The sequence below is a fragment of the Oryzias melastigma genome, linkage group LG6 (genome assembly GCF_002922805.2).
Source record: "Oryzias melastigma strain HK-1 linkage group LG6, ASM292280v2, whole genome shotgun sequence".
Classification (NCBI taxonomy): domain Eukaryota; kingdom Metazoa; phylum Chordata; class Actinopteri; order Beloniformes; family Adrianichthyidae; genus Oryzias; species Oryzias melastigma.
The window spans coordinates 23,840,395-23,855,400 of NC_050517.1; the positions used below are offsets into that span (position 1 = coordinate 23,840,395).

The following is a 15,006-nucleotide window of genomic DNA, read 5'->3' on the forward strand; positions in this document are numbered from 1 at the left end:
TCATACACAAAAGTAAAATCAATACTTAGTGAAGCGAATGAAACTGGGTTTCTTGTAAAACCTTGAGATCCAATTGTCCAAACGAACCTCTTTGGTGGACAAAAGGGTCGCACAACAAAAACACAAGTTTCTATCAAGATTTCACCAAAGTATGTGATCTATATTTTTATCTATATGGATGGATATGAAACCGATCAAATTTGACTGTTGAATGAGTTTTAGGAAATCAGACATAATCAGTTCAATCAAAATAAATCCTTTCTTGTTAAACGTTTTACCTTGTACTAAAAGGAAAGTTTGGTTAGGAATCGTCGCTTTCATGACAAAGCTGCAGGGTGTGCGGTGGGGGAAAAAAAAAGTAAAAAGGCTTTTTCAAATCAGAAAACTACTGACTGGAACTCTGCAAATGCTGAGACCTGTCAAAAACCGACTTTAATGGACAGAAAGTGGCCCTGGACTCCAACACATTTTGAGAAGTTATTGATGTACATGAATTATTCACAGCCCCCTTAATTAAATCTTTTACCCGTTCTTGTGTTTCAAAGACCAGACAGGTTCCCTATAGGGCATTGTCTAGCTGTCCAATATCCCCGCACTTCACAACAAAAGCCACTCCAGCTGCAGCCCCCGCAGCGTCTATAATGACAACTCTACAGCTTTGCATGTTTTCATAGAAATCCTGGTTGAAAATGCACTGAATGTGTTTTACTGACGTTTGGGCTTCTTGGAAGTGTGATCAGATGCAAAGCAGATGGAAAAGAATGAGCTGGGGGCCATTTAACGCAGATCGTTAAGATTTCCTCCTGATTGCAGAGCAGATATCTGATTGGGAAGAGTGCGGCTCGCCTCCTAGATGTGCTTTGTGACTGTTATCAGCAAAGCCAATTACATCAAGAGTTCTGTCTTAGACGGACTTGAAATCGTGTCCTCTTTTGTCCCAACCTCGCTGATGAAGAGGTAGGAGGGTGCAGCCTTTTCATAAAGGGTCACGACTACACCTCCTGCTGGAATCCTGGTTCAGACTGTACAGCTTCAAAGACCAACTCCCATAGAAATCGTGTTTTTGATGCTTTCTTATGGGATTTTTCTGATGATGGAGGGCATATATAAAGAAAATTAAGCTCAAAATTGCATTTCTGAGTATTTCTTCAAATCATTGCAAATCAGGAGCAGATGAAAAAAATGCAGCTTGTAAAAGATTGTAGATGTTCACTCCACTCTGATGCATCCACGTGTAGACAGATACATGTACCTCTTAATTTTCCTTGTACGAGATGGCATCTGACTCTAAAGTTTACTGCTGGATAGCTCCAATACTGCTCGCCATTTTTGTTGCACCAACCATGTTCGGTTTGCAGTAAGCCTCAACATTGTCCGTCAGGTAAAGTGATAAGGGCAGGGCGTTCCACAATCTTGGTGCTACTGCTTGGAAGGAGAGGTCACCTCCAGTTTTGTAACGAGTCTTTGGGTCTCCAAGTAGATTCAAAGTCGAGGAAACTGAAAGCGGCTAGTGAAAAATGGTACAAGAAATGTAATTTATTTATTTAACCTTTATTTTCAATTGAGAACAGTTCTCATTTGCAATGATAACCTGGCAATATTCATGGGTCTGCCCATCAAGAGCTCTAAAATCAAACAAAAACTTTAAAATAAATTCTAAAATTAATGGGTAATCAGTGAAAACAAGATAAAACGTGAAATATAAACCCTTCTGCTGGATCCTGTTAAAAGCCTTGCAGCACTTATTTGTACCGGCTGAAGCCGATTTACTGTGGATTGACTTTAACAGGTAAAATGAGAATTACAATAATCTAAACGAGATAAAATAAAAGCATAGACCACAATCCCCAGGTCAGCTTTGGTTACCATTTTTCTCAGCTTAGAAATATGTCTCAAGTGGTAAAAACAGTTTTAGACCAAATGTTTTGAAAGATTATTGAAAGCCATAGATTGGTCAAACACTAAACCCTAAAAGTCAAACACTAAAAGTTTTATTATTATTTATTTATTAATTATTTATTAATTATTTATTCCAACAGTCCCGCCCACAAATTAGAGGCAAATTAATGAACTACTGCTGCTCTGCAGAAATTCTGTCCTAGAAAACGACATGGATTTTTGGCTAAAATGGCATAATCATAACTGAAAGACCAATGAGAACTCTTTAAATAAATGAAAAGATGATTAGAGTGAGACATTATTAAACTATAACTTCTAAAACATTTGATTCATGCCTGCATATCTGTCTTTTCCCCCTCATTCTCCTAAAAAAACACACACACAAAAAACAACTTTTAAAATGATGTGAAATGCAGCTGTCTAACAAATCATTTATTTTTATGATCTGGTCTCTCAGCAACAAGGAGCATTAAAGTGATTTTAGAGCAAGCAATCAACTTGTCTGACAGAGCTTATTTTTCACTGACATATATGCCCTTAAACAAGGACCTCAGCACATATGGCAGAGTGCAATACATCACAGTTGCAATTAAAATGCCATCATTCTTAACAAGAGGTTAAGTGACTCACTTTACTGCTAGCCAATTTCATTCCGCATTTAAAAACATGTGATGGAGGTTTGACGTGTCCCCTAACGATCAACAGCGTGTCTTAGAGGTTAACCTGTTTGCTTTTCTCTCTTAAAAGAAAAAGCTGTTTCTGAGCAGATCATACTAATAGATTATTGAGCAAGAAGGAATGTTTCTATTTAGCTTTAAAGAAAAAAAAATGTTTACGAGAAAAATGTATAATTTGCACTTTTCTGTGGAAAAAAAAAAAAAAAAAGAAGCAAACGCTTTTATTCTACACTTAGGTCATGATCAGATGCAGCCTTTCAGCGTGCACGCATTGTTCAGGCTTTTATCGCAGTACTAAATAGGCAAAGACGTGCCTGCTCATCACAGTTGCTCACAAATGCTTGTCTGACAAACGCCTGGCTTACTCCACAAGCGCCACACAAATCATTTATTATATAGAGGCTGCTCAGAGCGGGGGATAAATGGAAACTCTTGATCGACTGAAACCACAAATAAATTCAGAAGAAGAAAAAAAAATAGGAAGACTTCTAATCACATAATCATTTTTTGTGCAGATAAAAAAAAAAAAAAAACAAGTGAGAAAATGTAATGGTGCAGGTTTATTGACCGAAAAAGCTGGTCATTAGGGTTAATGAGGCACAATTCCACTAAAAGCACTTTCATATTCTAATGTACCAATTTAACGTAAAGCTATGGGATATTTAGTTCGTTTTTAGGTTCTGATCCTCAACAAGGGGCCACAGTCAAACAACAGTTCCTGCCTGGAAATAAAATGTACACATTCCTCATTATTCATTTGTGTTTGGGCACAAACAGACTAATAAACACTCTCCTTCCCACTTGCAGCGGTTTTGCAATTTCCTGACAGTTTGAGATGATTGAGTGCACACAAAAGGAGCCCTGATTTGCAGAAGCGCGCATATTGTTTTGGAATTCTTTAACAAACAGCCAGAGAGCCAGCAGCCATTGAAGGTGGCCAATCGCCGAGTGAAGATCCAGATGGTGCGGCGCAGAACACTGCATGCTCACAATCTGCGCTCATTTGGTATTTACACTGCAATTACAGCGCAAATAACAGCTTAATGTGTCAGCTGTGAGTGACTTCTGCTTAAAAATAAACACCAGAAACCTGATTTATGATCCTTGTTTGTCATCATTTAGAGGTTTTTAGCATTTAAATGAAATGTTTGGTAATTTATTCGACATATTTTAGACATTGGTTGGATTTATTTTGGAATGTTAAAATATTCTGCAGCAGCAGATTTAGCTTCATCCTTCAGCTTATAGTTTTGTTAGTATGTTTACTCCACAGTATCCTTAAAAAAAGCTTAATGATCTGGAAAAAAACACATTTTTAGGCCAGTAAGCTACAGATGTGATGCCATGAAGGAGATTCGGCCAGAGAAGACAGAGTGAGCACAGAGCTTGGGGCCTGAAGAGACATTTACAGAGATGCCAAAGAGAGTTCAGCTGCTTTGTAAAAAGGGCCATGCCTGTTACCATGTGCGCCTACATGCGTATGCGTGAGTTTATGTCAGTTAAATTTACTCCAGGTCAATCACTCACTAAAGATAGCCAGACAGCTTAATACATCCTGGAAGGCACAAACATGGCAGAGCGCACAAAGAGGGTTTATGGCGAGCATACAGTTTCTTCTTTTGAGTGTCTGTGAAATTAAATGGTTTCAAAAGAACATTACTGAATGGCTTCATTTTAAATCCATTTAAAACAGATTGGAAGGAGCGTCAAGGAAGCAGCGGCAGGCAAAGTCCATCAGAGGAGCAGTTTGGAAAAAAATGAGAAATTTGAATTTTCAAAGGCAAGACAAGGGAAAAAAAAAAAAAATTAAAAAACAAATAAAAAAACAGCCAGCTTTTTCTCAGAGCATGACAACTGCAGTGACTAAAGCATTGGTATGTGAACATGTTGTTGGCAAATGCCACAAACCAGAGCTCACATGAAAGGCTGCTCAACTATTCCCATAACCAATGTGAGCTTCCATATCTAAGGAGCACAACAGAAAGGGTGAGGATTAGCAAATTGAATAGAATATATTTGTGTTGACGTTTAAACAGTAATAGGAGTTACCTAGAGTTGGCATTCTGGAAAGATGAAACTGCTCTTTTATACGTTATTAGATTTACATGGACAAGAAATGCAATTATATAAACGCTAAGGATGCTTAAAACAAAGGAATTCCTCTTTGAAATGCTAACACAGGGCGCTGGTTCAGCTCCACCAGTGAGTCCCATCAGCATCCCATGACAGCTATAGGCGCTGGGATCAATGTGAAATATCTCACTGCTGATGACAACCCCACACACCGGCAATCCAGAATCACAAGCAGACCAACTCTTGACTGATTTAACTGAAATATGCGACTCAGCCTGCCGTCTCACCCTCTATTATTTTAGGATAACCACAAGTGGGGCTCCCAAAAATTCATTTAGAGGCCTGTCATTCATTTTTATAACTTTAAATTTAATCTATTTTAGCTTTTGGCTTCGTGGTGGTGCATCATTAGTCGCGGCAGCTCAGAGCACCTTTTCTTTGCACGCTGCACTACTCTAATATGTCTTCATATGGGGATGCGTGAATATGCAGTGAGTTTTGCTGGTAAATCAGTGCAATTGAAACATGACTACTGGTTGATACAATTAAAACATAATGTTTTCACAGGGATCTTTGAACTTTAGCAGCAGCGATTATTGCAACAATTCACCATCAACTTCCCACAGCTTGACGATCCTTTATTAAGACACGACGTGGCGATTCCCCGCAGCTACACTGAGTCAGAGGTTGCAGGTAGAGCTGAGAGGGTTGAAAAGCTACACAGAGTGGCAAAAAGAGTCAATTTAAAGTTTTATACACTAAAAATCATTACTTACTGACTTTAACAATGGGACAGTAATACTTTTTTTTTTTTTTTACAGTACAGTACTTAGAGGGTATTTGAGGGATACTTTTTTGTATCTACAAGGTATCTATCAGTGTATGTAATTGGTACTTTTTATGGGATCTACTGGGCACTTACATGGTACTTTTTTTTATATCTACTTGGTACTTACATGGTTCTTGCCATGTATTTATGTGGTACTATTTGGTTCATAGTGCTGGGCATTTATCCTGTACACACTGTGTTTTTACATAGTACCTACTGGGTATTTACGTGTTGATGTGACACGTTGAATACTCTGACTGTTTAAGAAAACTGGATAAAGTCAATGTGACATCACAAAAAGTAAATTATGGCAATAACTATTTTTTCGTGATATTTCGTCACCATATTTAAATCGGAAATTGTCAGTAAGGTGTAAACTGTCTGAGTCAACATTTCTCTGGTGACCAATCTCACCAATTAATAGCGAAATTGTTGGAAGGCCACTTGAAAGTGGGTTCTGTCAATCAAACGTTGCAAACGTTCAATGTGAGACAGCTTACTTTTATTGCAGCATTTGACTGGTTATTTTATAAATTAAATAATAATAAAAAAAAAGGTGTCAGAGCAAGAATGGTTATTCTGTCAAATATAAGGACAGAGTAATAGCTGTTTATTTGTCATAGAAGTCTTTGGGATTTTAGCTTCTTGGGACGAGCGGGCACTTCCTGTTTGTAGCGCGGTGGGAGAGGGGTCGGTTAGTTCACTTCTATACAATAAATGGTATAAAGACAATAGGAGATTTTTTTTAAGAATTAACATTTAAGGTAAAAAGTTTTTAAGTGTAGCCAAAAGTTTTTTTTTTAGTGATCCTGCATATAATCTCTGACATGTTTACTCAAATGTATGTTTCGATCTAAAGAAAAACCTAGATTAACGGAAAGGAATGGCTGTCAGAGCTTCTTGTTCGTATTTCTGTGACAGCAAATAATCAAAAATAACTTGTTGGCTTCCTGTGCTGCGCCGACACACTTACTCACATAATACTTGAAACAAAAAATCTTTCAATTCAAGAAGAGGGAATCTGTGTTTATAGTCAGATCAATGTGACCAAACATAAGCTCTTATCCACTGTTTGCGTTGTTCTATAAGGGGTCTGCCTGCTGAAATATGCATCACTAACTGTGACTAATGTTTAACCAATGCTTGGCTAAACTGCAGAATTTGTCTCTTGGCATTGCACTGTTGGTTGTTCTGTTTCAGGGGGGACAGAAAGGAGTCTGTTCATTGTAGTTGCCAAAAGGATTTGGCTATTTTATGCTCAGCTCAAGTCAGCTGTGGCCCACGGCAAGGCTTTTCAAATGGCTGCGCAGGAGAGCCAAGAGGAGATAGCTTCATACATAAGCAAAAGTAGAGCTTTAGTCCTCAACTTTGCAAAGATCTTCAAAATAAACTGATGGTGACCATTGCTTTCTCACATTTAAATATTTTAGTTTGGAGTAAAAATGTGAGACAGCAGTGATTGCATACTCATCCTGATAACGATATCATCACTATGCAAGTTTAGATGCTGGGAGTCAGAGTAAGTGGTCATGAAAGTCATATCTACAGGCAGTTTAAACTTCTGAGTCCATTTGATCTGCATGCTGTTTGAGCAGGAGGACTCACGAGGAGCTGCGAAAAGTCAATAAAGAAGCAGACCAGAAACCTAAACGTCTTGCTTTTACTGTGAAAGCACACGTCGGTAGCTCCACTCCCCTAAAAAAGAATATTGTATACATGAAAACACGCTATTATGCAAGAAAATAGTCTTCTAAATCAGCTATAATGCCATTATATAAAAGAATAAAAATAATCCAAGCAGCTAAGAGGGTTAAAATGATTTCAAATGGCCAACAAATCTGTCAATGTTAACAAACTAGAAGGAAACAAATAGCTCAACGTTGAGAAGCATGTGTAAACGGGCCATTTTCACACCCAGCAAACACAGTTTCTTCAACATCCCATTCATCAGTATCTATTCAACAGGACTGGGATAACATTGATCGACTGTGGGTTATCTGTAATGTCTTGTAGAATGGGCTCTGGCTCAGAAATGTCACCTTCAATCACCATGGGCTATACTCTGCTAAAATGTTCAGAAAGCAGCGCCTTTAAATCATGCAGCTCTTAAAAAAAAGGGCCAAAGAAGGAAGGTAGAGAAAAAAGGAAAGGATTTTAGGGGCAGAATGAAGTTTCTACTAGCATCCGCTGCAGAAAGTCAGTCTGGCAGTTCAAAGGAAGAAAAACATGATGTCCCGAGCACCACGAACAAGACACTGGAAACACAAATGACAGGATTTGATGAAGACAACAGCTCTGCAAATAAGTATTTATTAGTAAGCGTACATTTTGAAAAGCAGTGTCACTCAAGATGCGACAGCTAATATAAATTAACTTTTTTTTTCCTTTTGTCATTGTTTTGACATTTCTCACACACAAGTAATACAATGCAGGTTTTGGAGAATATTTCTGACATACTGTCAGAGGTTGGCTCAAACTGACAAATACGATCTTACTTGTGTTTTGCTTTTGAAATGAGAGTGTCCTTGTTTTTCTGTTCAGCTAAGCGTATTCTTCAAATAACAGAGAAAAAAAGCGGGTGCAGAGTAACCCTGTTAACCTGCGTCTTCTGTGCTCTCAACATAAACGGCTGTTTATTCCATCAGTCCAAGGGGCTTTTTAGCTGATTTTCCCTCAAATGTTAAATGAGCTGTGCATTTCTCTGCTGCTTTAAGCTGTGTTTGGTTTGTAACATTGCAGCCCTGTGTGCAGACTGGTGAAGTGAGCAGATGCATTACAGAGTGCAAACAACCAACATATGTTATTGATAGAATAGAATGTTTTTTTTGTTGTTGTTGTTGTTGTTCCGAGCAGTTTTATAGTTTTTTCTTCAAAGACAGTTATGAAAAGGAAAAACAGCAACATTTCAAAGTGTCTGTCTGTGTTGCCTTCAGTCATTAGAAATACGCCGGCTGCTCTGCATCGTCGCAAATCTGTTGTTTAATGTTGTTAATTTGACAACAATGTCAAAACTCCAAGACGGAAAGCCTGATAAAGAAAAGAATTGAAGTGTTGAAATGGCCTCATCAGAAGCCGAGCGACAAAGATGCTGTGACAGGAGCTTAATGAGGCTGAGCATAAACAAATGCCTCCAAACCTTAATGAACTTAAGCAACTTTGAAGGCTTTTAGTGGGCCAAAGTTTACAACATAAATCGCAGAGACAAATGATATAAAAAAAAAGTTTTTGGGAGGATTCCCTCTTAAAGGTGTTTACTGAAATAAAAAAAATGTCGAAAAACACAATATTGTAATTACACTGTTTCCATTAAATCCTAATTATGTGAATAAACACAAACCATCTCACGTAATAAGTCATTCAAATGTAAAGAACACTTTGATTTACAACGGATACATTCAAATTTCTGTTACAGAAGTAGAGCTCATCATAATCTATCAAAGGAGATGTCTGTGTCTTAACAGGCCATGGAGCCACGAGCTACGTGGGAGCGGCTACAGATGAAGAGATTCTGGGAAATTGTGGTTGGTGATTTTACAGAGGAGCTGTGGATCCAACAATTCTGCATGACTCGCTCAACTTTCGATGAGCTGCAAAAAGTGTTTGCATTGTAGTTTTGAAAAATATGTCAATTTCAATATGCATCAAAAACTGCCTCCTCCAAGCACAAAAAGTTTTTTTCAATAAATGCAAGTTTTTTCAAATTTCCATTAAACAAATTTATTAACTCAAATCCAATTTGCACAATTTCATAGTCAATAGAAACACAACTGATGACTGGATGTGTTTCGCAATGTTCACACTGGGCATGTGATGCACACTCGAGCATTCTTGAACATGTGCTTAACCAGTAGTGTTCACACAGGACAAGTGGAAAGGGGTATCTTCTTTTTGTTCTTTTGCTACTGTTTACTAGCTCATGTCTGCCACCTACAGTTGGAAGAGGGTTGGTGCAAAATGTTAAAGCGGTGCAAATTGAGACTCTTGTTCCAGGCTTTTTCTTTCATAGCTCTATTCTGATATACGAAAGACTTAGTGTCGTATAATTCCAGCCGGACACAAACCATAATTTTAATTTCTCCTCAAATATCAATTTTCTAATGGTTGGCACTTCCATGAATTAAAAGCGAGGTCATCCATATGTCATTACAGAAATCAGAGTTCCTGATTGGTCTAAGTTTGACTTGGTTTAATGGCTGTGTGTTTTATATGTAGAGCCCAAAAATTGTTGTAGAAACATACACTTTAGCAACAGATGAATGTGAGAGTTTTGAATAGGAGCCAAAACCGGCATTTACATAAACGTTTCATTGAAAGTGGTCGCTTGAATGCCTTTTTGTAATATTTATGTCTAAAGTCAAAGCGTTTGTAGTTTCTTCATTCATGGTCTGCAGTTTAGGTCTGATGCTAAGCGCCTCCTTTTTCAGTTCACTGGACAACAGTGTGTATTTGAGGTCGGTAACCAAAATCCAATTGCAGGTGTTCACTGAAGTCTCAATGCCTTTTTATGCAACACAGAACTGTCTGCTTATGACTGATGGTTCAAGATGCACAATGTTCCGAAATGTGAGGATCCTCACTCACTGTGCGCATCTCTTTAAATGACTCCCCTGTACCTCCAAATAGGAGGAAAAAATTCTTTGTACCACTGAATACTGAAAGGGCAGAGATGTAAATGCCTTAAAAATGATAATACCGTCCAAAACGTGGCCTTCTTAAACGTGACAGAAACAGCCCAGTGCATGTGCGGCCTGGTGCATCAAATACTGTAAAAGGACGTCTGAAGCTGATGACACAGGATGAACGTCTTCCTTGATGTGTGCCCTCCTTCACTCTCTTTGAGTGTGCGTCTACCCCTCGGTGACATAGATTTATAGCCTACAGAGAAATATGCATGCAGCACATGCACGGCGGGCTTACAGGGGGACAGGACGAGCAAATTCATTTGCGGTCGCTCGCAAAATATGGCTGATTCCAGGCCTTAGTCACTTGTCTTGACGAAGGACATAGAGTACGTTTGGGCTTTCCACCACTATTACCCACGGTAAATATTTCAATCTGGATTTCTGACAGAAGAAGACGCAGGTTTAAAAATTCAGACTGGTGCCTCCAGTGTCGGTGATTTGCAAGCCCTTTGGTTTTTACGCGCACTGTCAGAAAAGCGAGAACCGGTCTAAATTGTTAAACTAAAAAGTCTTAACTGAAATTTGGAGAAGGCAAACTTTGTAAATATTTATCTGTTTTTTTTAGGTTGGTTTCTAAAACTCTGACATCTCCTAGCATCATTTATTCCAGTATTGGAGCTGTGCAAGGACATTTGCTCATTCTGAGATGTTTCCACCACTATTTCATGTGGATTTGCTTGTAATACAAATCACTTTGCATCTCAATAACAAGTCGTGCTACCTGCTAACTGTGAAAATCAAGAGTGTCCAAAACCAACCAATGGAACCCTCAAGTTCAAAGTTTAATGGACTCCTAGTTAAAAAAAACTAAGAGTTTAATTAAATAAAGTCAAGCAGTGAGTTTTGCTGAAAGTGGTGCATGTACCTTTATTCATTCCCCGTCTTTCTGCTGAGGCAGCATTTTCTCGGCCAGCAAAACAAACAGCCATGTGTCACCAAGGACAAAGCAATTTACTGGGTAAGAAAAACAAGCAAACTGTTTTTTTTTGGTGTGTATCTCAATGCCATCATTCATATTAGCTACTGCACCTTTTCCTTTGGCCTTGGTTTATCAAGCAGCATAGCATTAGTATTCAGACAGTGATGGTTTGACTTAAAATGAAGGTTACATAGTTGGCATACCAATTACTTTCTAATAAAAGGTAGTCAAAGAGCAGAAAGGAACCCATGGCATGCATGTGGAGTTTGAAAAGTGGTTAAAAACTTTAGCAAGCCTATATCATAAATGTGAATATTTACTGGATTTTTAAAGGGTTTTTCTTTTATGAAATAAATGTGTTCTATACACTTTCAGTTTAAAAACACTCTATTAATCCAACTCAAAGGAGCTGCAGAATGAAGTGATTCATTAAGGTCATTGTGGAGGTATTGATTCAGGCTGGAGTGATCTCTTCTTAGTTGTAGAAGACTCAAAAAAAAACCGAAGTGACTGAAGACCCTATTTATTTCAGCAGCACCTCATGTAGAAGCTGTGCAGCATTTTCAACGAAAGCTGCATTTATTGCAGCATTCTAGAGACGTCCCGGGACAGCTTGTTCAGTTTTGGGGCGTAGGTGTTTCTCATGCTCCAACTGACGACTGCAGATATCAGTATGGAGACACAGAAGGACCCCCAACTTTACCAGAAGAAAAAGTCTGCTCTGTGCTTTATTGTACAGCAATCTCACTGTTGCATTTCCAGCCAAGTATGTGCAGATGAACACCTTGGCTGTAGTTATTCTCTTCCACCTTTATCTCTCCTTCCAGGATGGAAATACAGTTCTGGCACAGCATCCCGGCCCCCCTACAATCATCGCCTTTGACTTGTTGGCATTAAATATGAGGCAAGTGTTATCACACCATCCCACAAAGCAGTCCACCAGTTCATTGTATTCAGCCTCCAGTCCTCCACACACGAATCGCAGCCGTTTAAGTGTGTCTGCAGATCACAGGATTTTGGATTGTACAGTGCGAAGGCCACAGCCGATGAAGGATGTAGCCGTGGCAGCGTGACGAGGAAGCTGTGGGTCTAGGGTGGATTTGAGTGCTTACTGAGTAAGAGGTTACCAAGTTCCTCCCTGAGCTAAACCTAGGAAATGCATGCTGGCTGGTTTCAGTCTGATTCACCCTACATGTGATGCCTGTGGGGGGGTTTAATTAATCACTGGTCACACATCTTCACTAATGATCTGGTGTTTTTGGCAAGTATCACATTCCTGGTGGGAATTCTCCAACAAAAATTAATATGACCGACACCCAGTCTCTGCATCCATGTTATCTCAGAGACCTCAAAGCAGTTTTTCAGGATTCCAACTCAGGAGCTCTTTTGGTGACGGCTCGCCTCTGAAGGATGGAGTTTGCTGGAATGGATTTAAAATTACAAGCATCCTTAATATTTGCACAAAGGAGCTGACAAACTTAATAGGCTAGAATTCTTACAAATTTACCACGAATGGCTTGGGCTGTTGTGTTGGTCACCTGGCAACAATTAAAGGATAACCAAACCCTAAATCAACTTTTTTTTTGTCTTTATAAATGGGGTTTTAAACGTACTGTCTGTTGGTGCTTGCCACATTTTCAAGAAAATAGAAATAAACTTGTTTAATTCCTCAAATTATAATCTAAAACAGTCTGTGTGCTGGCCCCTACAGGTTGAAACAAGGTATTACATTTGAATTTTTGATTGGTCAACTGTTGTGAGTCCCGTGCCATTTCAGAAGTTTCACGTCATCATACTCAGCACCTCCAGTGTAAAAGCCCCGCCCATTTTTGATTCTTAAACGGTTGGTCGTTATTGTGTTAGCTTTAGCATGGCTCGTAGGTGTTTTGCCTTTGGTCGTTAAAAATCTACTGGCTTGTACGACATTTTGGTGGACTTGACTGAGTGCAACTGACATTCAATCCAATAAACGCCATCCTAGTGATGGGATTTGTAATGAACGTTTCATTCAGGGTCGTTTGTTTAATACATTAGCCTCTATTAGCTTATGATGCTAGTTTACCACTAAGACACTGGTCTCTGGGAGAAGGTGTAAGAGAAAAATCCTCAACCTCCATAGAAAGTTCTGTGGTGAAACTGGCATCACTTTGCTCTGTACCACTCTACATACTGAACACGCAGTGTGACTGTACCTCAAGCTAACCTAACTGTCACAGTCAATCACAGATCCAAACCACACCTCCTCCCCCTGGCCCGCCCTTTTTTTTTTGCATTTTTCAAATCTGGGCTGAGAGTGGAGTCAGCCTGCAACTGTCCTGTCGTGTTACCCTTTGAGTCAATAATATTAGAAGTAGCATCAGCTGCAGATGACACAAGGGTAGACACTTTTGCCAAAAACAAACACATGAACTTTCCTGGAAGATGATGTAAAAGAAAACCTGGATCTAAGAAAGCAGCGTCTGGGGTCCAGGTCTGATCATTTATAGCAACATATCCAAGATGACCATCAACAGAGGGCCATCTGTTGTTAACAAGAACTGCAACAGACCCTTCTTAGCTTTGTCAGCTTTGACTCACAGCTCTGTGAACCTCTACATCCTTAGATCTCGTTCCAGTCAGGAATATGTTCTTGCGCCTATAGATGAGAAAAATATTTATAAGTAAGGTTATTATGAAGATAAATCTCCAGGAAATGATATTTTCCATTCTGCAGAGCCCTTTCAGCACGATGAGATTTTTGGAAAGAGTTCAACTCCACTGCCAGGTTGTGGGCAGGGGGTGAAATCCATCCTGCTCTCTTCTGTTCGGAGCTAATTTGCATACTTCTGGCTCTCACCGCCACGGAGGTGGAGAAAGAGACCGAGGAATAGGAGAGGCAAAACATAACGGCCAAAAAAAAAAAAAAATGGATTACCTGCCTGACCACACTTTAAAACAGCCTTCAACACAGTCAGCTTCCCTTCAAGAGCAGCTGTCAAGTCAAGACAAAGTATCCCTAAGAAAATGCAGCAGATACAAATTCTAAATTCAGCTTCGTGTGTCGTCAACGAAGAGGCTTGGAGTCTGAAAAAGTCTATGCCTCTAAATCACAATCCCTATTCGGTACCCAATGAATATAGAATAATATAATCACATTGGGAGAGGTTTGAAAGCATTACTCACTGATGGCCTGTTTTACTCTGTGGAGATTTACATAACTCACGGGATATAATTTGCTTTTATACTCCAAACACTCAACCTCCATGTAACAGACACATCCTGGCTTTTCATTTCATGCCTTTGAATTGATCCAGTTTAAAATAATTGCTCTGGGAAATCCACTGAAAGGCACAAGCCAGTGTATGAACGCCAGCTGGTTAGTAGTATGGGTGTGTATGTGTGTGCTTTGCAATAACAGCATGGTGCACGTTGGATAGGAGGAGTGTCGAATCAGAATCAAGGGGTTATCCCCTCCAGTGCTGCTTTCTTTTTTCCCCCCAACAGCAGAGAAGAGAAGGATCTACAGTTCGCTGACAGGAAGAGCCGAGGTCGCTCTGCATGGCTGCTCAAGCTGCCGGCAAAGACTACTAACAAGGTGTTAACTCCAAAACAACTGATGCCCATCCCTTTCAGCTTCAACACCCACAAGCGATAGATCAAGTTTTCGTACCTGAAAACAACAGACACAAATCTGTACAAAGGAAGGTGGATTAAATAGTCACCAATACTTATTTATGAACTGTTCTTTTCTCCACTCAGAGGCTCCTAAACTTGCAAAGCTTTTTTTTTAATTTCTTCACTTGACCAAAGGCAATTGGACGCCAAGCTTAAAAGTTATAAATGGAAAGAAAACAAAAAAGACTTAGCAGCATGCTCCCTGGAATATGGAAAAATTCTGCAGTGCATTTTATAAACAGAAGCAGCCTCTCATCTTCTCTGAGGGAATAG

The 15,006-nt window shown here is 39.3% G+C and overlaps 1 protein-coding gene across 2 annotated transcripts in view; it reads right to left on the reverse strand.

Moving 5' to 3' along the window:
- furinb (furin (paired basic amino acid cleaving enzyme) b) overlaps nucleotides 1-15,006 on the reverse strand; it is a 103,539-nt gene that overhangs the window by 23,635 nt on the left and 64,898 nt on the right. The gene's annotated exons all lie outside the window — the stretch shown is intronic.